Source organism: Oryza glaberrima, unplaced genomic scaffold, assembly GCF_000147395.1.
Source record: "Oryza glaberrima unplaced genomic scaffold, OglaRS2 ChrUN-Ctg56, whole genome shotgun sequence".
In the NCBI taxonomy this organism is placed as follows: Eukaryota; Viridiplantae; Streptophyta; class Magnoliopsida; order Poales; family Poaceae; genus Oryza; species Oryza glaberrima.
This window is the reverse complement of record NW_026267061.1, coordinates 24,902-48,475: the sequence shown is the minus strand read 5'-3', so window position 1 is coordinate 48,475 and position 23,574 is coordinate 24,902. Positions and strand designations below refer to the sequence as shown.

The 23,574-nt window shown below is 50.2% G+C and overlaps 52 non-coding genes and 4 pseudogenes across 52 annotated transcripts; 54 read left to right on the top strand and 2 right to left on the bottom strand.

The window, feature by feature from the left end:
• Nucleotides 1-198: 198 nt before the first annotated feature.
• Nucleotides 199-321, bottom strand: LOC127759672 (5S ribosomal RNA; annotated as a pseudogene).
• A 172-nt stretch (nt 322-493) lies between these two features.
• On the bottom strand, nt 494-611 carry LOC127759673 (5S ribosomal RNA; annotated as a pseudogene).
• A 331-nt stretch (nt 612-942) lies between these two features.
• Nucleotides 943-1,061, top strand: LOC127759661 (5S ribosomal RNA). Its single transcript, XR_008014906.1, has one exon. It is a non-coding gene; the product is annotated as a 5S ribosomal RNA (ribosomal RNA).
• A 269-nt stretch (nt 1,062-1,330) lies between these two features.
• On the top strand, nt 1,331-1,448 carry LOC127759645 (5S ribosomal RNA). Its single transcript, XR_008014890.1, has one exon. It is a non-coding gene; the product is annotated as a 5S ribosomal RNA (ribosomal RNA).
• Nucleotides 1,449-1,702: 254 nt separating this feature from the next.
• LOC127759659 (5S ribosomal RNA) lies at nt 1,703-1,821 on the top strand. The gene has a single exon (XR_008014904.1). It is a non-coding gene; the product is annotated as a 5S ribosomal RNA (ribosomal RNA).
• A 1,199-nt stretch (nt 1,822-3,020) lies between these two features.
• Nucleotides 3,021-3,138, top strand: LOC127759668 (5S ribosomal RNA; annotated as a pseudogene).
• A 324-nt stretch (nt 3,139-3,462) lies between these two features.
• On the top strand, nt 3,463-3,582 carry LOC127759662 (5S ribosomal RNA). Its single transcript, XR_008014907.1, has one exon. It is a non-coding gene; the product is annotated as a 5S ribosomal RNA (ribosomal RNA).
• A 743-nt stretch (nt 3,583-4,325) lies between these two features.
• Nucleotides 4,326-4,444, top strand: LOC127759594 (5S ribosomal RNA). Its single transcript, XR_008014842.1, has one exon. It is a non-coding gene; the product is annotated as a 5S ribosomal RNA (ribosomal RNA).
• Nucleotides 4,445-7,027: 2,583 nt separating this feature from the next.
• LOC127759593 (5S ribosomal RNA) lies at nt 7,028-7,146 on the top strand. The gene has a single exon (XR_008014841.1). It is a non-coding gene; the product is annotated as a 5S ribosomal RNA (ribosomal RNA).
• A 1,395-nt stretch (nt 7,147-8,541) lies between these two features.
• LOC127759591 (5S ribosomal RNA) lies at nt 8,542-8,660 on the top strand. The gene has a single exon (XR_008014840.1). It is a non-coding gene; the product is annotated as a 5S ribosomal RNA (ribosomal RNA).
• Nucleotides 8,661-8,866: 206 nt separating this feature from the next.
• Nucleotides 8,867-8,985, top strand: LOC127759590 (5S ribosomal RNA). The gene has a single exon (XR_008014839.1). It is a non-coding gene; the product is annotated as a 5S ribosomal RNA (ribosomal RNA).
• Nucleotides 8,986-9,191: 206 nt separating this feature from the next.
• LOC127759636 (5S ribosomal RNA) lies at nt 9,192-9,310 on the top strand. Its single transcript, XR_008014882.1, has one exon. It is a non-coding gene; the product is annotated as a 5S ribosomal RNA (ribosomal RNA).
• A 170-nt stretch (nt 9,311-9,480) lies between these two features.
• LOC127759656 (5S ribosomal RNA) lies at nt 9,481-9,597 on the top strand. The gene has a single exon (XR_008014901.1). It is a non-coding gene; the product is annotated as a 5S ribosomal RNA (ribosomal RNA).
• A 236-nt stretch (nt 9,598-9,833) lies between these two features.
• On the top strand, nt 9,834-9,951 carry LOC127759642 (5S ribosomal RNA). Its single transcript, XR_008014887.1, has one exon. It is a non-coding gene; the product is annotated as a 5S ribosomal RNA (ribosomal RNA).
• A 208-nt stretch (nt 9,952-10,159) lies between these two features.
• Nucleotides 10,160-10,278, top strand: LOC127759667 (5S ribosomal RNA). Its single transcript, XR_008014910.1, has one exon. It is a non-coding gene; the product is annotated as a 5S ribosomal RNA (ribosomal RNA).
• Nucleotides 10,279-10,555: 277 nt separating this feature from the next.
• LOC127759716 (5S ribosomal RNA) lies at nt 10,556-10,674 on the top strand. The gene has a single exon (XR_008014946.1). It is a non-coding gene; the product is annotated as a 5S ribosomal RNA (ribosomal RNA).
• A 206-nt stretch (nt 10,675-10,880) lies between these two features.
• LOC127759657 (5S ribosomal RNA) lies at nt 10,881-10,999 on the top strand. The gene has a single exon (XR_008014902.1). It is a non-coding gene; the product is annotated as a 5S ribosomal RNA (ribosomal RNA).
• Nucleotides 11,000-11,169: 170 nt separating this feature from the next.
• Nucleotides 11,170-11,288, top strand: LOC127759604 (5S ribosomal RNA). Its single transcript, XR_008014852.1, has one exon. It is a non-coding gene; the product is annotated as a 5S ribosomal RNA (ribosomal RNA).
• A 232-nt stretch (nt 11,289-11,520) lies between these two features.
• LOC127759607 (5S ribosomal RNA) lies at nt 11,521-11,639 on the top strand. The gene has a single exon (XR_008014855.1). It is a non-coding gene; the product is annotated as a 5S ribosomal RNA (ribosomal RNA).
• A 206-nt stretch (nt 11,640-11,845) lies between these two features.
• On the top strand, nt 11,846-11,964 carry LOC127759660 (5S ribosomal RNA). Its single transcript, XR_008014905.1, has one exon. It is a non-coding gene; the product is annotated as a 5S ribosomal RNA (ribosomal RNA).
• A 440-nt stretch (nt 11,965-12,404) lies between these two features.
• On the top strand, nt 12,405-12,523 carry LOC127759715 (5S ribosomal RNA). Its single transcript, XR_008014945.1, has one exon. It is a non-coding gene; the product is annotated as a 5S ribosomal RNA (ribosomal RNA).
• A 206-nt stretch (nt 12,524-12,729) lies between these two features.
• LOC127759655 (5S ribosomal RNA) lies at nt 12,730-12,848 on the top strand. The gene has a single exon (XR_008014900.1). It is a non-coding gene; the product is annotated as a 5S ribosomal RNA (ribosomal RNA).
• Nucleotides 12,849-13,018: 170 nt separating this feature from the next.
• Nucleotides 13,019-13,137, top strand: LOC127759635 (5S ribosomal RNA). The gene has a single exon (XR_008014881.1). It is a non-coding gene; the product is annotated as a 5S ribosomal RNA (ribosomal RNA).
• A 268-nt stretch (nt 13,138-13,405) lies between these two features.
• LOC127759690 (5S ribosomal RNA) lies at nt 13,406-13,524 on the top strand. Its single transcript, XR_008014920.1, has one exon. It is a non-coding gene; the product is annotated as a 5S ribosomal RNA (ribosomal RNA).
• Nucleotides 13,525-13,719: 195 nt separating this feature from the next.
• On the top strand, nt 13,720-13,838 carry LOC127759654 (5S ribosomal RNA). Its single transcript, XR_008014899.1, has one exon. It is a non-coding gene; the product is annotated as a 5S ribosomal RNA (ribosomal RNA).
• Nucleotides 13,839-13,999: 161 nt separating this feature from the next.
• Nucleotides 14,000-14,118, top strand: LOC127759650 (5S ribosomal RNA). Its single transcript, XR_008014895.1, has one exon. It is a non-coding gene; the product is annotated as a 5S ribosomal RNA (ribosomal RNA).
• A 189-nt stretch (nt 14,119-14,307) lies between these two features.
• On the top strand, nt 14,308-14,425 carry LOC127759674 (5S ribosomal RNA; annotated as a pseudogene).
• A 194-nt stretch (nt 14,426-14,619) lies between these two features.
• On the top strand, nt 14,620-14,738 carry LOC127759653 (5S ribosomal RNA). Its single transcript, XR_008014898.1, has one exon. It is a non-coding gene; the product is annotated as a 5S ribosomal RNA (ribosomal RNA).
• Nucleotides 14,739-14,900: 162 nt separating this feature from the next.
• Nucleotides 14,901-15,019, top strand: LOC127759649 (5S ribosomal RNA). Its single transcript, XR_008014894.1, has one exon. It is a non-coding gene; the product is annotated as a 5S ribosomal RNA (ribosomal RNA).
• Nucleotides 15,020-15,225: 206 nt separating this feature from the next.
• Nucleotides 15,226-15,344, top strand: LOC127759689 (5S ribosomal RNA). The gene has a single exon (XR_008014919.1). It is a non-coding gene; the product is annotated as a 5S ribosomal RNA (ribosomal RNA).
• A 193-nt stretch (nt 15,345-15,537) lies between these two features.
• Nucleotides 15,538-15,655, top strand: LOC127759664 (5S ribosomal RNA). The gene has a single exon (XR_008014909.1). It is a non-coding gene; the product is annotated as a 5S ribosomal RNA (ribosomal RNA).
• Nucleotides 15,656-15,816: 161 nt separating this feature from the next.
• Nucleotides 15,817-15,935, top strand: LOC127759648 (5S ribosomal RNA). Its single transcript, XR_008014893.1, has one exon. It is a non-coding gene; the product is annotated as a 5S ribosomal RNA (ribosomal RNA).
• Nucleotides 15,936-16,141: 206 nt separating this feature from the next.
• On the top strand, nt 16,142-16,260 carry LOC127759688 (5S ribosomal RNA). Its single transcript, XR_008014918.1, has one exon. It is a non-coding gene; the product is annotated as a 5S ribosomal RNA (ribosomal RNA).
• Nucleotides 16,261-16,454: 194 nt separating this feature from the next.
• Nucleotides 16,455-16,573, top strand: LOC127759644 (5S ribosomal RNA). The gene has a single exon (XR_008014889.1). It is a non-coding gene; the product is annotated as a 5S ribosomal RNA (ribosomal RNA).
• A 161-nt stretch (nt 16,574-16,734) lies between these two features.
• On the top strand, nt 16,735-16,853 carry LOC127759647 (5S ribosomal RNA). The gene has a single exon (XR_008014892.1). It is a non-coding gene; the product is annotated as a 5S ribosomal RNA (ribosomal RNA).
• A 206-nt stretch (nt 16,854-17,059) lies between these two features.
• Nucleotides 17,060-17,178, top strand: LOC127759687 (5S ribosomal RNA). The gene has a single exon (XR_008014917.1). It is a non-coding gene; the product is annotated as a 5S ribosomal RNA (ribosomal RNA).
• Nucleotides 17,179-17,374: 196 nt separating this feature from the next.
• LOC127759651 (5S ribosomal RNA) lies at nt 17,375-17,493 on the top strand. The gene has a single exon (XR_008014896.1). It is a non-coding gene; the product is annotated as a 5S ribosomal RNA (ribosomal RNA).
• A 161-nt stretch (nt 17,494-17,654) lies between these two features.
• On the top strand, nt 17,655-17,773 carry LOC127759646 (5S ribosomal RNA). Its single transcript, XR_008014891.1, has one exon. It is a non-coding gene; the product is annotated as a 5S ribosomal RNA (ribosomal RNA).
• Nucleotides 17,774-17,979: 206 nt separating this feature from the next.
• On the top strand, nt 17,980-18,098 carry LOC127759718 (5S ribosomal RNA). Its single transcript, XR_008014948.1, has one exon. It is a non-coding gene; the product is annotated as a 5S ribosomal RNA (ribosomal RNA).
• A 206-nt stretch (nt 18,099-18,304) lies between these two features.
• LOC127759686 (5S ribosomal RNA) lies at nt 18,305-18,423 on the top strand. Its single transcript, XR_008014916.1, has one exon. It is a non-coding gene; the product is annotated as a 5S ribosomal RNA (ribosomal RNA).
• A 206-nt stretch (nt 18,424-18,629) lies between these two features.
• Nucleotides 18,630-18,748, top strand: LOC127759711 (5S ribosomal RNA). Its single transcript, XR_008014941.1, has one exon. It is a non-coding gene; the product is annotated as a 5S ribosomal RNA (ribosomal RNA).
• A 162-nt stretch (nt 18,749-18,910) lies between these two features.
• Nucleotides 18,911-19,029, top strand: LOC127759638 (5S ribosomal RNA). The gene has a single exon (XR_008014884.1). It is a non-coding gene; the product is annotated as a 5S ribosomal RNA (ribosomal RNA).
• A 206-nt stretch (nt 19,030-19,235) lies between these two features.
• Nucleotides 19,236-19,354, top strand: LOC127759631 (5S ribosomal RNA). The gene has a single exon (XR_008014878.1). It is a non-coding gene; the product is annotated as a 5S ribosomal RNA (ribosomal RNA).
• Nucleotides 19,355-19,560: 206 nt separating this feature from the next.
• LOC127759611 (5S ribosomal RNA) lies at nt 19,561-19,682 on the top strand. The gene has a single exon (XR_008014858.1). It is a non-coding gene; the product is annotated as a 5S ribosomal RNA (ribosomal RNA).
• A 162-nt stretch (nt 19,683-19,844) lies between these two features.
• On the top strand, nt 19,845-19,966 carry LOC127759620 (5S ribosomal RNA). Its single transcript, XR_008014867.1, has one exon. It is a non-coding gene; the product is annotated as a 5S ribosomal RNA (ribosomal RNA).
• Nucleotides 19,967-20,172: 206 nt separating this feature from the next.
• On the top strand, nt 20,173-20,291 carry LOC127759702 (5S ribosomal RNA). Its single transcript, XR_008014932.1, has one exon. It is a non-coding gene; the product is annotated as a 5S ribosomal RNA (ribosomal RNA).
• A 162-nt stretch (nt 20,292-20,453) lies between these two features.
• On the top strand, nt 20,454-20,572 carry LOC127759701 (5S ribosomal RNA). The gene has a single exon (XR_008014931.1). It is a non-coding gene; the product is annotated as a 5S ribosomal RNA (ribosomal RNA).
• A 162-nt stretch (nt 20,573-20,734) lies between these two features.
• LOC127759627 (5S ribosomal RNA) lies at nt 20,735-20,856 on the top strand. The gene has a single exon (XR_008014874.1). It is a non-coding gene; the product is annotated as a 5S ribosomal RNA (ribosomal RNA).
• A 393-nt stretch (nt 20,857-21,249) lies between these two features.
• Nucleotides 21,250-21,371, top strand: LOC127759626 (5S ribosomal RNA). Its single transcript, XR_008014873.1, has one exon. It is a non-coding gene; the product is annotated as a 5S ribosomal RNA (ribosomal RNA).
• A 206-nt stretch (nt 21,372-21,577) lies between these two features.
• LOC127759622 (5S ribosomal RNA) lies at nt 21,578-21,696 on the top strand. The gene has a single exon (XR_008014869.1). It is a non-coding gene; the product is annotated as a 5S ribosomal RNA (ribosomal RNA).
• Nucleotides 21,697-21,858: 162 nt separating this feature from the next.
• On the top strand, nt 21,859-21,980 carry LOC127759619 (5S ribosomal RNA). Its single transcript, XR_008014866.1, has one exon. It is a non-coding gene; the product is annotated as a 5S ribosomal RNA (ribosomal RNA).
• A 206-nt stretch (nt 21,981-22,186) lies between these two features.
• On the top strand, nt 22,187-22,305 carry LOC127759700 (5S ribosomal RNA). The gene has a single exon (XR_008014930.1). It is a non-coding gene; the product is annotated as a 5S ribosomal RNA (ribosomal RNA).
• A 162-nt stretch (nt 22,306-22,467) lies between these two features.
• LOC127759617 (5S ribosomal RNA) lies at nt 22,468-22,589 on the top strand. Its single transcript, XR_008014864.1, has one exon. It is a non-coding gene; the product is annotated as a 5S ribosomal RNA (ribosomal RNA).
• Nucleotides 22,590-22,795: 206 nt separating this feature from the next.
• On the top strand, nt 22,796-22,914 carry LOC127759699 (5S ribosomal RNA). The gene has a single exon (XR_008014929.1). It is a non-coding gene; the product is annotated as a 5S ribosomal RNA (ribosomal RNA).
• A 162-nt stretch (nt 22,915-23,076) lies between these two features.
• Nucleotides 23,077-23,198, top strand: LOC127759616 (5S ribosomal RNA). The gene has a single exon (XR_008014863.1). It is a non-coding gene; the product is annotated as a 5S ribosomal RNA (ribosomal RNA).
• Nucleotides 23,199-23,404: 206 nt separating this feature from the next.
• LOC127759698 (5S ribosomal RNA) lies at nt 23,405-23,523 on the top strand. The gene has a single exon (XR_008014928.1). It is a non-coding gene; the product is annotated as a 5S ribosomal RNA (ribosomal RNA).
• The last annotated feature ends 51 nt before the right edge of the window (nt 23,524-23,574 follow it).

Below are 23,574 nucleotides of genomic sequence, written 5' to 3'. Positions count from 1 at the left end.
GATGTCATTTCTTAAATAGGCGTAACTTTCTCATACGGACTCGGAATCAGGCAAATGATATATCCAAGGACATCTACAGAAAATGTTACATCCGATTCTCCGCAGCTCTCGCCCAAGGAGCGACACAACACGAGGGACGCAACACGAGGGACGCAGCGGCGCGAGTCAAAAGAGGGGAGAGAGAGACGACAAAAAGGAGGGATGCAACACGAGGACTTCCCAGGAGGTCACCCATCCTAGTACTACTCTCGCCCAAGCACGCTTAACTTCGGAGTTCTGATGGGATCCGGTGCTTGGCGTCATTCGGATGTCATTTCTTAAAAATAAGGCGTAACTTTCTCATACGACTCGGAATCAGGCAAATGATATATCCACGGACATCTACAGAAAATGTTACACATCCGATTCCCCGCAGCTCTCGCCCAAGGAGCGACACAACACGAGGGACGCAGTGGCGCGAGTCAAAAGAGGGGAGAGAGAGACGACAAAAAGGAGGATGCACACGACGACTTCCCAGGAGGTCACCCATCCTAGTACTACTCTCGCCCAAGCACGCTTAACTTTAGAGTTTTGATGGGATCCAGTGCATTAGTGCTAGTATGATCGCGCCGATATGCCTAGGCGTCATCGATGTCATTTCTTAAAATAGGCGTAACTTTCTCATACGGACTCGGAATCAGGCAAATGATATATCCACGGACAACTACAGAAATGTTACAAATCCGATTCTCCCCATCTCTCGCCCAAGGAGCGACACACCACGAGGGACGCAGCGGCGCGAGTCAAAAGAGGGGAGAGAGAGACGACAAAAAGGAGGGATGCGTCGCTCGTGTAACATTTCTGTAGATTTCCGTTGATATATCATTTGCCTGATTCCGAGTCCGTATGAGAAAAGTTACGCCTATTTTAAGAAATGACATCCGAATGACGCCTAGGCATATCGGATGCGATCATACCAGCACTAAAGCACCGGATCCCATCAGAACTCCGAAGTAAAAGCATGCTTGGGCGAGAGAAGCACTAGGATGGGTGACCTCCTGGGAAGTCTCGTGTTGCATCCTCCTTTTTGTCGTCTCTCTCTCCCCTCCTTTGACTCGCGCCGCTGCGTCCCTCGTGTTGTGTCGCTCCTTGGGCGAGAGCTCTCTCCCCTCTTTTGACTCGCGCCGCTGCGTCCCTCGTGTTGTGTCGCTCCTTGGGCGAGAGCTGCGGGGAATCGGATGTAACATTGTCTGTAGATGTCCGTGGATATATCATTTGCCTGATTCCGAGTCCGTATGAGAAAGTTACGCCTATTTTAAGAATGACATCCGAATGACGCCTAGGCAGTATCGGATGCGATCATACTAGCACTAAAGCACTGGATCCATTAAAACTCCAAAGTTAAGCGTGCTTGGGCGAGAGTAGTACTAGGATGGGTGACCTCTTGGGAAGTCCTCGTGTTGCATCCCGCCTTTTTGTGGTCTCTCTCTCCCTCTTTTGACTCGCGCCGCTGTGTCCCTCGTGTTGTGTCGCGCCTTGGGTGAAAGCGTGGGGAATCGGATATACATTCGTGTTGTGACGCTCCTTGGGCGAGAGCTGCGGGGAATCGGATGTAACATTTTCTGTAGATGTCCGTGGATATATCATTTGCCTGATTCCGAGTCCGTATGAGAAAGTTACGCCTATTTTAAGAATGACATCCGAATGACGCCTAGGCATATCGGGATGCGATCATACCAGCACTAAAGCACCGGATCCCATCAGAACTCCGAGTTAAGCGTGCTTGGGCGAGAGTAGTACTAGGATGGGTGACCTCCCTCGGAAGTCCTAGTGTTGCATCCTCTTTTTTGTCGTCTCTCTCTCCCCTCTTTTGACTCGGCGCCGCTGCGTCCCTCGTGTTGTGTCACTCCTTGAGAAAGTTACGCCTATTTTAAGAATGACAATCCGATGACGCCTAGGCATATCGCATGCGATCATACCAGCACTAAAGCACCGGTGACCTCCTGGGAAGTCCTCGTGTTGCATCCCTCCTTTTTGTCGTCTCTCTCTCCCCTCTTTGACTCGCGCCGCTGCGTCCCTCGTGTTGTGTCGCTCCTTGGGCGAGAGCTGCGTCGAATCGGATGTAACATTTTCTGTAGATGTCCGTGGATATATCATTTGCCTGATTCCGAGTCCGTATGAGAAAGTTACGCCTATTTTAAGAAATGACATCCGAATGACGCCTAGGCATATCGCATGCGATCATACCAGCACTAAAGCACCGGTGACCTCCTAGGAAGTCCTCGTGTTGCATCCTCCTTTTTGTCGTCTCTCTCGCTCCCCTCTTTTGACTCGCGCCGCTGCGTCCCTCGTGTGTGTGTCGCTCCTTGGGCGAGAGCTGCGGGGAATCGGATGTAACATTTTCTGTAGATTTCCGTGGATATATCATTTGCCTGATTCCGAGTCCGTATGAGAAAGTTACGCCTATTTTAAGAAATGACATCCGAATGACGCCTAGGCATATCGCATGCGATCATACCAGCACTAAAGCACCGGTGACCTCCTGGAAAGTCCTCGTGTTGCATCCCTCCTTTTTGTCGTCTCTCTCTCCCCTCTTTTGACTCGCGCCGCTGCGTCCCTCGTGTTGTGTCGCTCCTTGGGCGAGAGCTGCGTCGAATCGGATGTAACATTTTCTGTAGATGTCCGTGGATATATCATTTGCCTGATTCCGAGTCCGTATGAGAAAGTTACGCCTATTTTAAGAAATGACATCCGAATAACGCCTAGGCATATCGCATGCGATCATACCAGCACTAAAGCACCGGTGACCTCCTGGGAAGTCTCGTGTTGCATCCTCCTTTTTGTCCTCTCTCTCTCCCCTCTTTTGACTCGCGCTGCTGCGTCCCTCGTATTGTGTCGCTCCATGGGCGAGAGCTGGGGAGAATCGGATGTAACATTTTCTGTAGATGTCCATGGATATATCATTGCTTGATTCCGTGTCCGTTATGAGAAAAGTTACGCCTATTTTATGAAATGACATCCGAATGACGCCTAGGCATATCGGATGCGATCATAGAACTAAAGCACCGGATCGCATCAGGAACTCCGAAGTTAAGCGTGCTTGGGCGAGAGTAATTACTAGGATGGGTGACCTCCTGGGAAGTCCTCGTGTTGCATCCCTCCTTTTTGTCGTCCTCTCTCTCCCCTCTTTTTGACTCGCGCCGCTACGTCCCTCGTGTTGTGTCGCTCCTTGGGCGAGAGCTGCGGAGTCCTGGGAAGTCCTCGTGTTGCATCCCTCCTTTTTGTCGTCTCTCTCTCCCCCTCTTTTGACTCGCGCCGCTGCGTCCCTCGTGTTGTGTCGATCCTTGGGGGAGAGCTGCGGGGAAATCGGATGTAACATTTTCTGTACATGTCCGTGGATATATCATTTGCCTGATTCCGAGTCCGTATGAGAAAGTTACGCCTATTTTAAGAAATGACATCCGAATGACGCCTAGGCATATCGGATGCGATCATACCAGCACTAAAGCACCGGATCCCATCAGAACTCCGATGTTAGCGTGCTTGGGCGAGAGTAGTACTAGGATGGGTGACCTCCTCGGAAGTCCTAGTGTGTTGCATCCTCCTTTTTGTCGTCTCACTCTCCCCTCTTTTGACTCGCGCCGCTGCGTCCCTCGTGTTGTGTCGCTCCTTGGGCGAGAGCTGCGGGGAATCGGATGTAACATTTTCTGTAGATTTCCGTGGATATATCATTTGCCTGATTCCGAGTCCGTATGAGAAAGTTACGCCTATTTTAAGAAATGACATCCGAATGACGCCTAGGCATATCGCATGCGATCATACCAGCACTAAAGCACCGGTGACCTCCTGGGAAGTCCTCGTGTTGCATCCCTCCTTTTTGTCGTCTCTCTCTCCCCTCTTTTGACTCGCGCCGCTGCGTCCCTCGTGTTGTGCCGCTCCTTGGGCGAGAGCTGCGGAGAATCGGATGTAACATTTTCTGTAGATGTCCGTGGATATATCATTTGCCTGATTCCGAGTCCGTATGAGAAAGTTACGCCTATTTTAAGAAATGACATCCGAATGACGCCTAGGCATATCGCATGCGATCATACCAGCACTAAAGCACCGGTGACCTCCTAGGAAGTCCTCGTGTTGCATCCCTCCTTTTTGTCGTCTCTCTTTCCCCTCTTTTGACTCGCGCCGCTGCGTCCCTCGTGTTGTGTCGATCCTTGGGGGAGAGCTGCGGGGAATCGGATGTAACATTTTCTGTACATGTCCGTGGATATATCATTTGCCTGATTCCGAGTCCGTATGAGAAAGTTACGCCTATTTTAAGAAATGACATCCGAATGACGCCTAAGCATATTGGATGCGATCATACCAGCACTAAAGCACCGGATCCCATTAGAACTCCAAAGTTAAGCGTGCTTGGGCGAGAGTAGTACTAGGATGGGTGACCTCCTAGGAAGTCCTCGTGTTGCATCCCTCCTTTTTTTCGTCACTCTCTCCCCTCTTTTGACTCGAGGCGCTGCGTCCCTCGTGTTGTGTCGCTCCATGGGCGAGAGCTGGGGAGAATCGGATGTAACATTTTCTGTAGATTTCCGTGGATATATCATTTGCCTGATTCCGAGTCCGTATGAGAAAGTTACGCCTATTTTAAGAAATGACATCCGAATGACGCCTAGGCATATCGCATGCGATCATACCAGCACTAAAGCACCGGTGACCTCCTGGGAAGTCCTCGTGTTGCATCCCTCCTTTTTGTCGTCTCTCTCTCCCCTCTTTTGACTCGCGCCGCTGCGTCCCTCGTGTTGTGTCGCTCCTTGGCGAGAGCTGCGGGAATCGGATGTAACATTTCTGTAGATTTCCGTGGATATATCATTTGCCTGATTCCGAGTCCGTATGAGAAAGTTACGCCTATTTTAAGAAATGACATCCGAATGACGCCTAGGCATATCGCATGCGATCATACCAGCACTAAAGCACCGGTGACCTCCTGGGAAGTCCTCGTGTTGCATCCCTCCTTTTTGTCGTCTCTCTCTCCCCTCTTTTGACTCGCGCCGCTGCGTCCCTCGTGTTGTGTCGCTCCTTGGGCGAGAGCTGCGTCGAATCGGATGTAACATTTTCTGTAGATGTCCGTGGATATATCATTTGCCTGATTCCGAGTCGTATGAGAAAGTTACGCCTATTTTAAGAAATGACATCCGAATAACGCCTAGGCATATCGCATGCGATCATACCAGCACTAAAGCACCGGTGACCTCCTGGGAAGTCCTCGTGTTGCATCCCTCCTTTTGTCGTCTCTCTCTCCCCTCTTTTGACTCGCGCCGCTACGTCCCTCGTGTTGTGTCGCTCCATGGGCGAGAGCTGCGGAGTCCTGGGAAGTCCTCGTGTTGCATCCCTCCTTTTGTCGTCTCTCTCTCCCCTCTTTTGACTCGCGCCGCTGCGTCCCTCGTGTTGTGTCGCTCCTTGGGGGAGGGCTGCGGGGAATCGGATGTAACATTTTCTGTAGATGTCCGTGGATATATCATTTGCCTGATTCCGAGTCCGTATGAGAAAGTTACGCCTATTTTAAGAAATGACATCCGAATGACGCCTAGGCATATCGCATGCGATCATACCAGCACTAAAGCACCGGTGACCTCCTAGGAAGTCCTCGTGTTGCATCCCTCCTTTTTTTCGTCACTCTCTCCCCTCTTTTGACTCGAGGCGCTGCGTCCCTCGTGTTGTGTCGCTCCATGGGCGAGAGCTGGGGAGAATCGGATGTAACATTTTCTGTAGATTTCCGTGGATATATCATTTGCCTGATTCCGAGTCCGTATGAGAAAGTTACGCCTATTTTAAGAAATGACATCCGAATGACGCCTAGGCATATCGCATTGCGATCAATACCAGCACTAAAGCACCGGTGACCTCCTGGGAAGTCCTCGTGTTGCATCCCTCCTTTTTGTCGTCTCTCTCTCTCCCCTCTTTTGACTCGCGCCGCTGCGTCCCTCGTGTTGTGTCGCTCCTTGGGGCGAGAGCTGCGGGGAATCGGATGTAACATTTTCTGTAGATTTCCGTGGATATATCATTTGCCTGATTCCGAGTCCGTATGAGAAAGTTACGCCTATTTTAAGAAATGACATCCGAATGACGCCTAGGCATATCGCATGCGATCATACCAGCACTAAAGCACCGGTGACCTCCTGGGAAGTCCTCGTGTTGCATCCCTCCTTTTGTCGTCTCTCTCTCCCCTCTTTTGACTCGCGCCGCTGCGTCCCTCGTGTTGTGTCGCTCCTTGGGCGAGAGCTGCGTCGAATCGGATGTAACATTTTCTGTAGATGTCCGTGGATATATCATTTGCCTGATTCCGAGTCCGTATGAGAAAGTTACGCCTATTTTAAGAAATGACATCCGAATAACGCCTAGGCATATCGCATGCGATCATACCAGCACTAAAGCACCGGTGACCTCCTGGGAAGTCCTCGTGTTGCATCCCTCCTTTTTGTCGTCTCTCTCTCCCCTCTTTTGACTCGCGCCGCTACGTCCCTCGTGTTGTGTCGCTCCATGGGCGAGAGCTGCGGAGTCCTGGGAAGTCCTCGTGTTGCATCCCTCCTTTTTGTCGTCTCTCTCTCCCTCTTTTGACTCGCGCCGCTGCGTCCCTCGTGTTGTGTCGCTCCTTGGGGGAGGGCTGCGGGGAATCGGATGTAACATTTTCTGTAGATGTCCGTGGATATATCATTTGCCTGATTCCGAGTCCGTATGAGAAAGTTACGCCTATTTTAAGAAATGACATCCGAATGACGCCTAGGCATATCGCATGCGATCATACCAGCACTAAAGCACCGGTGACCTCCTAGGAAGTCCTCGTGTTGCATCCCTCCTTTTTGTCGTCTCTCTTTCCCCTCTTTTGACTCGCGCCGCTGCGTCCCTCGTGTTGTGTCGCTCCTTGGGCGAGAGCTGCGGGGAATCGGATGTAACATTTTCTGTAGATGTCCGTGGATATATCATTTGCCTGATTCCGAGTCCGTATGAGAAAGTTACGCCTATTTTAAGAAATGACATTCGAATGACGCCTAAGCATATTGGATGCGATCATACCAGCACTAAAGCACCGGATCCCATTAGAACTCCAAAGTTAAGCGTGCTTGGGCGAGAGTAGTACTAGGATGGGTGACCTCCTAGGAAGTCCTCGTGTTGCATCCCTCCTTTTTTTCGTCACTCTCTCCCCTCTTTTGGACTCGAGGCGCTGCGTCCTCGTGTTGTGTCGCTCCTTGGGCGAGGAGCTGGGGAGAATCGGATGTAACATTTTCTGTAGATGTCCGTGGATATATCATTTGCCTGATTCCGAGTCCGTATGAGAAAGTTACGCCTATTTTAAGAAATGACATCCGAATGACGCCTAGGCATATCGCATGCGATCATACCAGCACTAAAGCACCGGTGACCTCCTGGGAAGTCCTCGTGTTTGCATCCCTCCTTTTTGTCGTCTCTCTCTCCCCTCTTTTGACTCGCGCCGCTGCGTCCCTCGTGTTGTATCGCTCCTTGGGCGAGAGCTGCGGGGAATCGGATGTAACATTTTCTGTAGATTTCCGTGGATATATCATTTGCCTGATTCCGAGTCCGTATGAGAAAGTTACGCCTATTTAAGAAATGACATCCGAATGACGCCTAGGCATATCGCATGCGATCATACCAGCACTAAAGCACCGGTGACCTCCTGGGAAGTCCTCGTGTTGCATCCCTCCTTTTGTCGTCTCTCTCTCCCCTCTTTTGACTCGCGCCGCTGCGTCCCTCGTGTTGTGTCGCTCCTTGGGCGAGAGCTGCGTCGAATCGGATGTAACATTTTCTGTAGATGTCCGTGGATATATCATTTGCCTGATTCCGAGTCCGTATGAGAAAGTTACGCCTATTTTAAGAAATGACATCCGAATAACGCCTAGGCATATCGCATGCGATCATACCAGCACTAAAGCACCGGTGACCTCCTGGGAAGTCCTCGTGTTGCATCCCTCCTTTTTGTCGTCTCTCTCTCCCCTCTTTTGACTCGCGCCGCTACGTCCCTCGTGTTGTGTCGCTCCATGGGCGAGAGCTGCGGAGTCCTGGGAAGTCCTCGTGTTGCATCCCTCCTTTTTGTCGTCTCTCTCTCCCCTCTTTTGACTCGCGCCGCTGCGTCCCTCGTGTTGTGTCGCTCCTTGGGGGAGGGCTGCGGGGAATCGGATGTAACATTTTCTGTAGATGTCCGTGGATATATCATTTGCCTGATTCCGAGTCCGTATGAGAAAGTTACGCCTATTTTAAGAAATGACATCCGAATGACGCCTAGGCATATCGCATGCGATCATACCAGCACTAAAGCACCGGTGACCTCCTAGGAAGTCCTCGGGTTGCATCCCTCCTTTTGTCGTCTCTCTTTCCCCTCTTTTGACTCGCGCCGCTGCGTCCCTCGTGTTGTGTCGCTCCTTGGGCGAGAGCTGCGGGGAATCGGATGTAACATTTTCTGTAGATGTCCGTGGATATATCATTTGCCTGATTCCGAGTCCGTATGAGAAAGTTACGCCTATTTTAAGAAATGACATCCGAATGACGCCTAAGCATATTGGATGCGATCATACCAGCACTAAAGCACCGGATCCCATTAGAACTCCAAAGTTAAGCGTGCTTGGGCGAGAGTAGTACTAGGATGGGTGACCTCCTAGGAAGTCCTCGTGTTGCATCCCTCCTTTTTTTCGTCACTCTCTCCCCTCTTTTGACTCGAGGCGCTGCGTCCCTCGTGTTGTGTCGCTCCTTGGGCGAGAGCTGCGGGGAATCGGATGTAACATTTTCTGTAGATGTCCGTGGATATATCATTTGCCTGATTCCGAGTCCGTATGAGAAAGTTACGCCTATTTTAAGAAATGACATCCGAATGACGCCTAGGCATATTGGATGCGATCATACCAGCACTAAAGCACCGGATCCCATCAGAACTCCGAAGTTAAGATTGCGTGGGCGAGAGTAGTACTAGGATGGGTGACCTCCTGGGAAGTCCTCGTGTTGCATCCCTCCTTTTTGTCGTCTCTCTCTCCCCTCTTTTGACTCGCGCCGCTGCGTCCCTCGTGTTGTATCGCTCCTTGGGCGAGAGCTGCGGGGAATCGGATGTAACATTTTCTGTAGATGTACGTGGATATATCATTTGCCTGATTCCGAGTCCGTATGAGAAAGTTACGCCTATTTTAAGAAATGACATCCGAACGACGCCTAGACATATCTGATGCGATCATACCAGCACTAAAACAGCAGATCCCATCAGAACTCCAAAGTTAAGCGTGCTTGGGCGAGAGTAGTACTAGGATGGGTGACCTCCTGGGAAGTTCTCGTGTTGCATCCTCCTTTTTGTCGTCTCTCTCTCCCCTCTTTTGACTCGCGCGCTGCTGCGGGGAATCGGATGTAACATTTTCTGTAGATGTCCGTGGATATATCATTTGCCTGATTCCGAGTCCGTATGAGAAAGTTACGCCTATTTTAAGAAATGACATCCGAATGACGCCTAGACGTATCGGATGCGATCATACTAGCACTAAGCACCGGATCCCATCAGAACTCCGAAGTTAAGCATGCTTGGGCGAGAGTAGTACTAGGATGGGTGACCTCCTGGAAGTCCTCGTGTTGCATCCCTCCTTTTGTCGTCTCTCTCTCCCTCTTTTGACTTTTTGTCGTCTCTCTCTCCCTCTTTTGACTCGCGCCGCTGCGTCCCTCGTGTTGTGTCGCTCCATGGGCGAGAGCTGGGGAGAATCGGATGGTAACATTTTCTTGTAGTTGTCCGTGGATATATCATTTGCCTGATTCCGAGTCCGTATGAGAAAGTTACGCCTATTTTAAGAAATGACATCCGAATGACGCCTAGGCATATCGGATGTGATCATACCAGCACTAAAGCTCCGGATCCCATTAGAACTCTGAAGTTAAGCGTGCTTGGGCGAGAGTAGTACTAGGATGGGTGACCTGCTGGAAGTCCTCGTGTTGCATCCCTCCTTTTTGTCGTCTCTCTCTCCCCTCTTTTGACTCGCGCCGCTGCGTCCCTCGTGTTGTGTCGCTCCTTGGGCGACAGATGCGGAGAATCGGATGTAACATTTCTGTAGATGTCCGTGGATATATCATTTGCCTGATTCCGAGTCCGTATGAGAAAGTGGACGCCTATTTTAAGAAATGAACATCCGAATGACGCCTAGGCATATCCGATGCGATCATACCAGCACTAAAGCACCAGATCCCATCAGAACTCCGAAGGTTAAGCGTGCTTGGGCGAGAGTAGTACTAGGATTGGTGACCTCCTGAGAAGTCCTCGTGTTGCCATCCTCCTTTTTGTCGTCTCTCTCTCTCTCTCCCCTCCTTGACTCGCGCCGCTGCGTCCCTCGTGTTTGCGTCGCTCCTTGGGCGAGAGCTCTCTCTCCCCTCTTTTGTCTCGCGCCGCTGCGTCCCTCGTGTTGTGTCGCTCTTGGGCGAGAGCTGGGGAGAATCGGATGTAACATTTTCTGTAGATGTCCGTGGATATATCATTTGCCTGATTCCGAGTCCGTATGAGAAAGTTACGCCTATTTTAAGAAATGACATCCGAATGACGCCTAGGCATATTGGATGCGATCATACCAGCACTAAAGCACCGGATCCCATCAGAACACCGAAGTTAAGCGTGCTTGGGCGAGAGTAGTACTAGGATGGGTGACCTCCTGGGAAGTCCTCGTGTTGCATCCCTCCTTTATGTCGTCTCTCTCTCCCCTCTTTTGACTCGCGCCGCTGCGTCCCTCGTGTTGTATCGCTCCTTGGGCGAGAGCTGCGGGGAATCGGATGTAACATTTTCTGTAGATGTACGTGGATATATCATTTGCCTGATTCCGAGTCCGTATGAGAAAGTTACACCAATTTTAAGAAATGACATCCGAACGATGCCTAGACATATCCGATGCGATCATACCAGCACTATAGCAGCAGATCCCATCAGAACTCCAGAGTTAAGCGTGCTTGGGCGAGAGTAGTACTAGGATGGGTGACCTCCTGGGAAGTCCTCGTGTTGCATCCTCCTTTTTGTCGTCTCTCTCTCCCCTCTTTTGACTCGCGCGCTGCTGCGGGGAATCGGATGTAACATTTTCTGTAGATGTCCGTGGATATATCATTTGCCTGATTCCGAGTCCGTATGAGAAAGTTACGCCTATTTTAAGAAATGACATCCGAATGACGCCTAGACGTATCGGATGCGATCATACCAGCACTAAAGCATCGGATCCCATCAGAACTCCGAAGTTAAGCATGCTTGGGCGAGAGTAGTACTAGGATGGGTGACCTCCTGGGAAGTCCTCGTGTTGCATCCCTCCTTTTTGTCGTCTCTCTCCTCTTTTGACTTTTTGTCGTCTCTCTCTCCCTCTTTTGACTCGCGCCGCTGCGTCCCTCGTGTTGTGTCGCTCCTTGGGCGAGAGCTGCGGAGAATCGGATGTAACATTTTCTGTAGATGTCCGTAGATATATCATTTGCCTGATTCCGAGTCCGTATGAGAAAGTTACGCCTATTTTAAGAAATGACATCCGAATGACGCCTAGGCATATCGGATGTGATCATACCAGCACTAAAGCTCCGGATCCCATCAGAACTCCGAAGTTAAGCGTGCTTGGGCGAGAGTAGTACTAGGATGGATGACCTTCTGGGAAGTCCTCGTGTTGCATCCCTTCTTTTTGTCGTCTCTCTCTCCCCTCTTTTGACTCGCGCCGCTGCGTCCCTCGTGTTGTGTCGCTCCTTGGGCGAGAGATGCGGAGAATCGGATGTAACATTTTCTGTAGATGTCCGTGGATATATCATTTGCCTGATTCCGAGTCCGTATGAGAAAGTGACGCCTATTTTAAGAAATGACATCCGAATGACGCCTAGGCATATCCGTTGCGATCATACCAGCACTAAAGCACCAGATCCCATCAGAACTCCGAAGTTAAGCGTGCTTGGGCGAGAGTAGTGCTAGGATTGGTGACCTCCTGAGAAGTCCTCGTGTTGCATCCTCCTTTTTGTCGTCTCTCTCTCCCCTCCTTTGACTCGCGCCGCTGCGTCCCTCGTGTTGCGTCGCTCCTTGGGCGAGAGTTCTCTCCCCTCTTTTGACTCGCGCCGCTGCGTCCCTCGTGTTGTGTCGCTCCTTGGGCGAGAGCTGGGGAGAATCGGATGTAACATTTTCTGTAGATGTGTCGTCTCTCTCTCCCCTCCTTTGACTCGCGCCGCTGCGTCCCTCGTGTTGCGTCGCTCCTTGGGCGAGAGCTCTCTCCCCTCTTTTGACTCGCGCCGCTGCGTCCCTCGTGTTGTGTCGCTCCTTGGGCGAGAGATGGGGAGAATCGGATGTAACATTTTCTGTAGATGTCCGTGGATATATCATTTGCCTGATTCCGAGTCCGTATGAGAAAGTTACGCCTATTTTAAGAAATGACATCCGAATGACGCCTAGGCATATTGGATGCGATCATACCAGCACTAAAGCACCGGATCCCATCAGAACACCGAAGTTAAGCGTGCTTGGGCGAGAGTAGTACTAGGATGGGTGACCTCCTGGGAAGTCCTCGTGTTGCATCCCTCCTTTTTGTCGTCTCTCTCTCCCCTCTTTTGACTCGTGCCGCTGCGTCCCTCGTGTTGTATCGCTCCTTGGGCGAGAGCTGTGGGGAATCGGATGTAACATTTTCTGTAGATGTACGTGGATATATCATTTGCCTGATTCCGAGTCCGTATGAGAAAGTTACACCAATTTTAAGAAATGACATCCGAACGACGCCTAGACATATCCGATGCGATCATACCAGCACTAAAGCAGCAGATCCCATCAGAACTCCAGAGTTAAGCGTGCTTGGGCGAGAGTAGTACTATGATGGGTGACCTCCTGGGAAGTCCTCGTGTTGCATCCTCCTTTTTGTCGTCTCTCTCTCCCCTCTTTTGACTCGCGCGCTGCTGCGGGGAATCGGATGTAACATTTTCTGTAGATGTCCGTGGATATATCATTTGCCTGATTCCGAGTCCGTATGAGAAAGTGACGCCTATTTTAAGAAATGACATCCGAATGACGCCTAGGCATATCCGATGCGATCATACCAGCACTAAAGCACCAGATCCCATCAGAACTCCGAAGTTAAGCGTGCTTGGGCGAGAGTAGTGCTAGGATGGGTGACCTCCTGAGAAGTCCTCGTGTTGCATCCTCCTTTTTGTCGTCTCTCTCTCCCCTCCTTGACTCGCGCCGCTGCGTCCCTCGTGTTGCGTCGCTCCTTGGGCGAGAGCTCTCTCCCCTCTTTTGACTCGCGCCGCTGCGTCCCTCGTGTTGTGTCGCTCCTTGGGCGAGAGCTGGGGAGAATCGGATGTAACATTTTCTGTGGATGTCCGTGGATATATCATTTGCCTGATTCCGAGTCCGTATGAGAAAGTTACGCCTATTTTAAGAAATGACATCAGAATGACGCCTAGGCATATTGGATGCGATCATACCAGCACTAAAGCACCGGATCCCATCAGAACTCCGAAGTTAAGCGTGCTTGGGCGAGAGTAGTACTAGGATGGGTGACCTCCTGGGAAGTCCTCGTGTTGCATCCCTCCTTTTTGTCGTCTCTCTCTCCCCTCTTTTGACTCGCGCCGCTGCGTATCGCTCCTTGGGCGAGAGCTGCGGGGAATCGGATGTAACATTTTCTGTAGATGTACGTGGATATATCATTTGCCTGATTCCGAGTCCGTATGAGAAAGTTACAACCTATTTTAAGAAATGACATCCGAACGACGCCTAGACATATCCGATGCGATCATACCAGCACTAAAGCAGCAGATCCCATCAGAACTCCAGAGTTAAGCGTGCTTGGGCGAGAGTAGTACTAGGATGGGTGACCTCCTGGGAAGTCCTCGTGTTGCATCCTCATTTTTGTCGTCTCTCTCTCCCCTCTTTTGACTCGCGCCGGAATCGGATGTAACATTTTCTGTAGATGTCCGTGTATATATCATTTGCCTGATTCCGAGTCCGTATGAGAAAGTTACGCCTATTTTAAGAAATGACATCCGAATGACGCCTAGACATATCGGATGCGATCATACCAGCACTAAAGCACCGGATGTCATCAGAACTCTAAAGTTAAGCGTGCTTGGGCGAGAGTAGTACTAGGATGGGTGACCTCCTGGGAAGTCTACGTGTTGCATCCCTCCTTTTTGTCGTCTCTCTGTCCCCTCTTTTGACTCGCGCCGTTGCGTCCCTCGTGTTGTGTCGCTCCTTGGGCGCGAGCTGCGGAGAATCGGATGTAACATTTTCTGTAGATGTCCGTGGATATATCATTTGCCTGATTCCGAGTCCGTATGAGAAAGTTACGCCTATTTTAAGAAATGACATCAGAATGACGCCTAGGCATATTGGAAAAGCACCGGATCCCATCAGAACTCCGAAGTTAAGCGTGCTTGGGCGAGAGTAGTACTAGGATGGGTGACCTCCTGGGAAGTCCTCGTGTTGCATCCCTCCTTTTTGTCGTCTCTCTCTCCCCTCTTTTGACTCGCGCCGCTGCGTATCGCTCCTTGGGCGAGAGCTGCGGGGAATCGGATGTAACATTTTCTGTAGATGTACGTGGATATATCATTTGCCTGATTCCGAGTCCGTATGAGAAAGTTACACCTATTTTAAGAAATGACATCCGAACGACGCCTAGACATATCCGATGCGATCATACCAGCACTAAAGCAGCAGATCCCATCAGAACTCCAGAGTTAAGCGTGCTTGGGCGAGAGTAGTACTAGGATGGGTGACCTCCTGGGAAGTCCTCGTGTTGCATCCTCATTTTTGTCGTCTCTCTCCTCCCCTCTTTTGACTCGCGCCGGAATCGGATGTAACATTTTCTGTAGATGTCCGTGTATATATCATTTGCCTGATTCCGAGTCCGTATGAGAAAGTTACGCCTATTTTAAGAAATGACATCCGAATGACGCCTAGACATATCGGATGCGATCATACCAGCACTAAAGCACCGGATGTCATCAGAACTCTAAAGTTAAGCGTGCTTGGGCGAGAGTAGTACTAGGATGGGTGACCTCCTGGGAAGTCTACGTGTTGCATCCCTCCTTTTTGTCGTCTCTCTGTCCCCTCTTTTGACTCGCGCCATTGCGTCCCTCGTGTTGTGTCGCTCCTTGGGCGAGAGCTGCGGAGAATCGGATGTAACATTTTCTGTAGATGTCCGTGGATATATCATTTGCCTGATTCCGAGTCCGTATGAGAAAGTTACGCCTATTTTAAGAAATGACATCAGAATGACGCCTAGGCATATTGGATGCGATCATACCAGCACTAAAGCACCGGATCCCATCAGAACTCCGAAGTTAAGCGTGCTTGGGCGAGAGTAGTACTAGGATGGGTGACCTCCTGGGAAGTCCTCGTGTTGCATCCCTCCTTTTTGTCGTCTCTCTCTCCCCTCTTTTGACTCGCGCCGCTGCGTATCGCTCCTTGGGCGAGAGCTGCGGGGAATCGGATGTAACATTTTCTGTAGATGTACGTGGATATATCATTTGCCTGATTCCGAGTCCGTATGAGAAAGTTACACCTATTTAAGAAATGACATCCGAACGACGCCTAGACATATCCGATGCGATCATACCAGCACTAAAGCAGCAGATCCATCAGAACTCCAGAGTTAAGCGTGCTTGGGCGAGAGTAGTACTAGGATGGGTGACCTCCTGGGAAGTCCTCGTGTTGCATCCTCATTTTTGTCGTCTCTCTCTCCCCTCTTTTGACTCGCGCCGGAATCGGATGTAACATTTTCTGTAGATGTCCGTGTATATATCATTTGCCTGATTCCGAGTCCGTATGAGAAAGTTACGCCTATTTTAAGAAATGACATCCGAATGACGCCTAGACATATCGGATGCGATCATACCAGCACTAAAGCACCGGATGTCATCAGAACTCTAAAGTTAAGCGTGCTTGGGCGAGAGTAGTACTAGGATGGGTGACCTCCTGGGAAGTCTACGTGTTGCATCCCTCCTTTTTGTCGTCTCTCTGTCCCCTCTTTTGACTCGCGCCGTTGCGTCCCTCGTGTTGTGTCGCTCCTTGGGCGAGAGCTGCGGAGAATCGGATGTAACATTTTCTGTAGATGTCCGTGGATATATCATTTGCCTGATTCCGAGTCCGTATGAGAAAGTTACGCCTATTTTAAGAAATGACATCAGAATGACGCCTAGGCATATTGGATGCGATCATACCAGCACTAAAGCACCGGATCCCATCAGAACTCCGAAGTTAAGCGTGCTTGGGCGAGAGTAGTACTAGGATGGGTGACCTCCTGGGAAGTCCTCGTGTTGCATCCCTCCTTTTTGTCGTCTCTCTCTCCCCTCTTTTGACTCGCGCCGCTGCGTATCGCTCCTTGGGCGAGAGCTGCGGGGAATCGGATGTAACATTTTCTGTAGATGTACGTGGATATATCATTTGCCTGATTCCGAGTCCGTATGAGAAAGTTACACCTATTTTAAGAAATGACATCCGAACGACGCCTAGACATATCTGATGCGATCATACCAGCACTAAAGCAGCAGATCCCATCAGAACTCCAGAGTTAAGCGTGCTTGGGCGAGAGTAGTACTAGGATGGGTGACCTCCTGGGAAGTCCTCGTGTTGCATCCTCATTTTTGTCGTCTCTCTCTCCCCTCTTTTGACTCGCGCCGGAATCGGATGTAACATTTTCTGTAGATGTCCGTGTATATATCATTTGCCTGATTCCGAGTCCGTATGAGAAAGTTACGCCTATTTTAAGAAATGACATCCGAATGACGCCTAGACATATCGGATGCGATCATACCAGCACTAAAGCACCGGATGTCATCAGAACTCTAAAGTTAAGCGTGCTTGGGCGAGAGTAGTACTAGGATGGGTGACCTCCTGGGAAGTCTACGTGTTGCATCCCTCCTTTTTGTCGTCTCTCTGTCCCCTCTTTTGACTCGCGCCGTTGCGTCCCTCGTGTTGTGTCGCTCCTTGGGCGAGAGCTGCGGAGAATCGGATGTAACATTTTCTGTAGATGTCCGTGGATATATCATTTGCCTGATTCCGAGTCCGTATGAGAAAGTTACGCCTATTTTAAGAAATGACATCAGAATGACGCCTAGGCATATTGGATGCGATCATACCAGCACTAAAGCACCGGATCCCATCAGAACTCCGAAGTTAAGCGTGCTTGGGCGAGAGTAGTACTAGGATGGGTGACCTCCTGGGAAGTCCTCGTGTTGCATCCCTCCTTTTTGTCGTCTCTCTCTCTCCCCTCTTTTGACTCGCGCCGCTGCGTATCGCTCCTTGGGCGAGAGCTGCGGGGAATCGGATGTAACATTTTCTGTAGATGTACGTGGATATATCATTTGCCTGATTCCGAGTCCGTATGAGAAAGTTACACCTATTTTAAGAAATGACATCCGAACGACGCCTAGACATATCCGATGCGATCATACCAGCACTAAAGCAGCAGATCCCATCAGAACTCCAGAGTTAAGCGTGCTTGGGCGAGAGTAGTACTAGGATGGGTGACCTCCTGGGAAGTCCTCGTGTTGCATCCTCATTTTTGTCGTCTCTCTCTCCCCTCTTTTGACTCGCGCCGGAATCGGATGTAACATTTTCTGTAGATGTCCGTGTATATATCATTTGCCTGATTCCGAGTCCGTATGAGAAAGTTACGCCTATTTTAAGAAATGACATCCGAATGACGCCTAGACATATCGGATGCGATCATACCAGCACTAAAGCACCGGATGTCATCAGAACTCTAAAGTTAAGCGTGCTTGGGCGAGAGTAGTACTAGGATGGGTGACCTCCTGGGAAGTCTACGTGTTGCATCCCTCCTTTTTGTCGTCTCTCTGTCCCCTCTTTTGACTCGCGCCATTGCGTCCCTCGTGTTGTGTCGCTCCTTGGGCGAGAGCTGCGGAGAATCGGATGTAACATTTTCTGTAGATGTCCGTGGATATATCATTTGCCTGATTCCGAGTCCGTATGAGAAAGTTACGCCTATTTTAAGAAATGACATCCGAATGACGCCTAGACATATCGGATGCGATCATACTAGCACTAAAGCACCGGATCCCATCAGAACTCCGAAGTTAAGCGTGCTTGGGCGAGAGTAGTACTAGGATGGGTGACCTCCTCGGAAGTCCTCGTGTTGCATCCCTCCTTTTTGTCGTCTATCTCTCCAATCTTTTGACTCGCGCCGCTGCGTCCCTCGTGTTGTGTCGCTCGTTGGGCGAGAGCTGCGGAGAATCGGATGTAACATTTTCTGTAGATGTCCGTGGATATATCATTTGCCTGATTCCGAGTCCGTATGAGAAAGTTACGCCTATTTTAAGAAATGACATCCGAATGACGCCTAAACATATTGGATGCGATCATACCAGCACTAAAGCACCGGATCCCATCAGAACTCCGAAGTTAAGCGTGCTTGGGCGAGAGTAGTACTAGGATGGGTGACCTCCTGGGAAGTCCTCGTGTTGCATCCCTCCTTTTTGTCGTCTCTCTCTCCCCTCTTTGGACTCGCGCCGCTGCGTCCCTCGTGTTGTGTCGCTCCTTGGGCGAGAGCTGCGGAGAATCGGATGTAATATTTTCTGTAGATGTCCGTGGATATATCATTTGCCTGATTCCGAGTCCGTATGAGAAAGTTACGCCTATTTTAAGAGATGACATCCGAATGACGCCTAGACATATTGGATGCGATCATACCAGCACTAAAGCACCGGATCCCATTAGAACTCCGAAGTTAAGCGTGCTTAGGCGAGAGTAGTACTAGGATGGGTGACCTCCTGGGAAGTCCTCGTGTTGCATCCCTCCTTTTTGTCGTCTCTCTCTCCCCTCTTTTGACTCGCGCCGGAATCGGATGTAACATTTTCTGTAGATGTCCGTGGATATATCATTTGCCTGATTCCGAGTCCGTATGAGAAAGTTACGCCTATTTTAAGAAATGACATCCGAATGACGCCTAGACATATCGGATGTGATCATACCAGCACTAAAGCACCGGATCCCATCAGAACTCCGAAGTTGAGCGTGCTTGGGCGAGAGTAGTACTAGGATGGGTGACCTCCTGGGAAGTCCTCATGTTGTATCCCTCCTTTTTGTCGTCTCTCTCTCCCCTCTTTTGACTCGCGCCGCTGCGTCCCTCGTGTTGTGTCGCTCCTTGGGCGAGAGCTGCGGAGAATCGGATGTAACATTTTCTGTAGATGTCCGTGGATATATCATTTACCTGATTCCGACTCCGTATGAGAAAGTTACGCCTATTTTAAGAAATGACATCCGAATGACGCCTAGACATATCGGTTGCGATCATACCAGCACTAAAGCACCGGATCCCATCAGAACTCCGAAGTTGAGCGTTCTTGGGCGAGAGTAGTACTAGGATGGGTGACCTCCTGGGAAGTCCTCGTGTTGCATCCCTCCTTTTTGTCGTCTCTCTCTCCCCTCTTTTGACTCGCGCCGCTGCGTCCCTCGTGTTGTGTCGCTCCTTGGGCGAGAGCTGCGGAGAATCGGATGTAACATTTTCTGTAGATGTCCGTGGATATATCATTTGCCTGATTCCGAGTCCGTATGAGAAAGTTACGCCTATTTTAAAAAATGACATCCGGATGACGCCTAGACATATCGGATGCGATCATACCAGCACTAAAGCACCGGATCCCATCAGAACTCCGAAGTTAAGCGTGCTTGGGCGAGAGTAGTACTAGGATGGGTGACCTCCTGGGAAGTCCTCGTGTTGCTGCATCCCTCCTTTTTGTCGTCTCTCTCTCCCCTCTTTTGACTCGCGCCGGAATCGGATGTAACATTTTCTGTAGATGTCCGTGGATATATCATTTGCCTGATTCCGAGTCCGTATGAGAAAGTTACGCCTATTTTAAGAAATGACATCCGAATGACGCCTAGACATATCGGATGCGATCATACCAGCACTAAAGCACCGGATCCCATCAGAACTCCGAAGTTAAGCGTGCTTGGGCGAGAGTAGTACTAGGATGGGTGACCTCCTCCTGGGAAGTCCTCGTGTTGCATCCCTCCTTTTTGTCGTCTCTCTCTCCCCTCTTTTGACTCGCGCCGCTGCGTCCCTCGTGTTGTGTCGCTCCTTGGGCGAGAGCTGCGGAGAATCGGATGTAACATTTTCTGTAGATGTCCGTGGATATATCATTTGCCTGATTCCGAGTCCGTATGAGAAAGTTACGCCTATTTTAAGAAATGACATCCGAATGACGCCTAGACATATCGGATGCGATCATACCAGCACTAAAGCACCGGATCCCATCAGAACTCCGAAGATAAGCGTGCTTGGGCGAGAGTAGTACTAGGATGGGTGACCTCCTGGGAAGTCCTCGTGTTGCATCCCTCCTTTTTGTCGTCTCTCTCTCCCCTCTTTTGACTCGCGCCGGAATCGGATGTAACATTTTCTGTAGATGTCCGTGGATATATCATTTGCCTGATTCCGAGTCCGTATGAGAAAGTTACGCCTATTTTAAGAAATGACATCCGAATGACGCCTAGACATATCGGATGCGATCATACCAGCACTAAAGCACCGGATCCCATCAGAACTCCGAAGATAAGCGTGCTTGGGCGAGAGTAGTACTAGGATGGGTGACCTCCTGGGAAGTCCTCGTGTTGCATCCCTCCTTTTTGTCGTCTCTCTCTCCCCTCTTTTGACTCGCGCCGGAATCGGATGTAACATTTTCTGTAGATGTCCGTGGATATATCATTTGCCTGATTCCGAGTCCGTATGAGAAAGTTACGCCTATTTTAAGAAATGACATCCGAATGACGCCTAGACATATCGGATGCGATCATACCAGCACTAAAGCACCGGATCCCATCAGAACTCCGAAGTTAAGCGTGCTTGGGCGAGAGTAGTACTAGGATGGGTGACCTCCTCCTGGGAAGTCCTTGTGTTGCATCCCTCCTTTTTGTCGTCTCTCTCTCCCCTCTTTTGACTCGCGCCGCTGCGTCCCTCGTGTTGTGTCGCTCCTTGGGCGAGAGCTGCGGAGAATCGGATGTAACATTTTCTGTAGATGTCCGTGGATATATCATTTGCCTGATTCCGAGTCCGTATGAGAAAGTTACGCCTATTTTAAGAAATGACATCCGAATGACGCCTAGACATATCGGATGCGATCATACCAGCACTAAAGCACCGGATGCCATCAGAACTCCGAAGATAAGCGTGCTTGGGCGAGAGTAGTACTAGGATGGGTGACGATGTCCGTGGATATATCATTTGCCTGATTCCGAGTCCGTATGAGAAAGTTACGCCTATTTTAAGAAATGACATCCGAATGACGCCTAGACATATCGGATGCGATCATACCAGCACTAAAGCACCGGATCCCATCAGAACTCCGAAGTTAAGCGTGCTTGGGCGAGAGTAGTACTAGGATGGGTGACCTCCTCCTGGGAAGTCCTTGTGTTGCATCCCTCCTTTTTGTCGTCTCTCTCTCCCCTCTTTTGACTCGCGCCGCTGCGTCCCTCGTGTTGTGTCGCTCCTTGGGCGAGAGCTGCGGAGAATCGGATGTAACATTTTCTGTAGATGTCCGTGGATATATCATTTGCCTGATTCCGAGTCCGTATGAGAAAGTTACGCCTATTTTAAGAAATGACATCCGAATGACGCCTAGACATATCGGATGCGATCATACCAGCACTAAAGCACCGGATGCCATCAGAACTCCGAAGATAAGCGTGCTTGGGCGAGAGTAGTACTAGGATGGGTGACCTCCTGGGAAGTCCTCGTGTTGCATCCCTCCTTTTTGTCGTCTCTCTCTCCCCTCTTTTGACTCGCGCCGGAATCGGATGTAACATTTTCTGTAGATGTCCGTGGATATATCATTTGCCTGATTCCGAGTCCGTATGAGAAAGTTACGCCTATTTTAAGAAATGACATCCGAATGACGCCTAGACATATCGGATGCGATCATACCAGCACTAAAGCACCGGATCCCATCAGAACTCCGAAGTTAAGCGTGCTTGGGCGAGAGTAGTACTAGGATGGGTGACCTCCTCCTGGGAAGTCCTCGTGTTGCATCCCTCCTTTTTGTCGTCTCTCTCTCCCCTCTTTTGACTCGCGCCGCTGCGTCCCTCGTGTTGTGTCGCTCCTTGGGCGAGAGCTGCGGAGAATCGGATGTAACATTTTCTGTAGATGTCCGTGGATATATCATTTGCCTGATTCCGAGTCCGTATGAGAAAGTTACGCCTATTTTAAGAAATGACATCCGAATGACGCTTAGACATATCGGATGCGATCATACCAGCACTAAAGCACCGGATCCCATCAGAACTCCGAAGATAAGCGTGCTTGGGCGAGAGTAGTACTAGGATGGGTGACCTCCTGGGAAGTCCTCGTGTTGCATCCCTCCTTTTTGTCGTCTCTCTCTCCCCTCTTTTGACTCGCGCCGGAATCGGATGTAACATTTTCTGTAGATGTCCGTGGATATATCATTTGCCTGATTCCGAGTCCGTATGAGAAAGTTACGCCTATTTTAAGAAATGACATCCGAATGACGCCTAGACATATCGGATGCGATCATACCAGCACTAAAGCACCGGATCCCATCAGAACTCCGAAGTTAAGCGTGCTTGGGCGAGAGTAGTACTAGGATGGGTGACCTCCTCCTGGGAAGTCCTCGTGTTGCATCCCTCCTTTTTGTCGTCTCTCTCTCCCCTCTTTTGACTCGCGCCGCTGCGTCCCTCGTGTTGTGTCGCTCCTTGGGCGAGAGCTGCGGAGAATCGGATGTAACATTTTCTGTAGATGTCCGTGGATATATCATTTGCCTGATTCCGAGTCCGTATGAGAAAGTTACGCCTATTTTAAGAAATGACATCCGAATGACGCCTAGACATATCGGATGCGATCATACCAGCACTAAAGCACCGGATCCCATCAGAACTCCGAAGATAAGCGTGCTTGGGCGAGAGTAGTACTAGGATGGGTGACCTCCTGGGAAGTCCTCGTGTTGCATCCCTCCTTTTTGTCGTCTCTCTCTCCCCTCTTTTGACTCGCGCCGGAATCGGATGTAACATTTTCTGTAGATGTCCGTGGATATATCATTTGCCTGATTCCGAGTCCGTATGAGAAAGTTACGCCTATTTTAAGAAATGACATCCGAATGACGCCTAGACATATCGGATGCGATCATACCAGCACTAAAGCACCGGATCCCATCAGAACTCCGAAGTTAAGCGTGCTTGGGCGAGAGTAGTACTAGGATGGGTGACCTCCTCCTGGGAAGTCCTCGTGTTGCATCCCTCCTTTTTGTCGTCTCTCTCTCCCCTCTTTTGACTCGCGCCGCTGCGTCCCTCGTGTTGTGTCGCTCCTTGGGCGAGAGCTGCGGAGAATCGGATGTAACATTTTCTGTAGATGTCCGTGGATATATCATTTGCCTGATTCCGAGTCCGTATGAGAAAGTTACGCCTATTTTAAGAAATGACATCCGAATGACGCCTAGACATATCGGATGCGATCATACCAGCACTAAAGCACCGGATCCCATCAGAACTCCGAAGATAAGCGTGCTTGGGCGAGAGTAGTACTAGGATGGGTGACCTCCTGGGAAGTCCTCGTGTTGCATCCCTCCTTTTTGTCGTCTCTCTCTCCCCTCTTTTGACTCACGCCGGAATCGGAT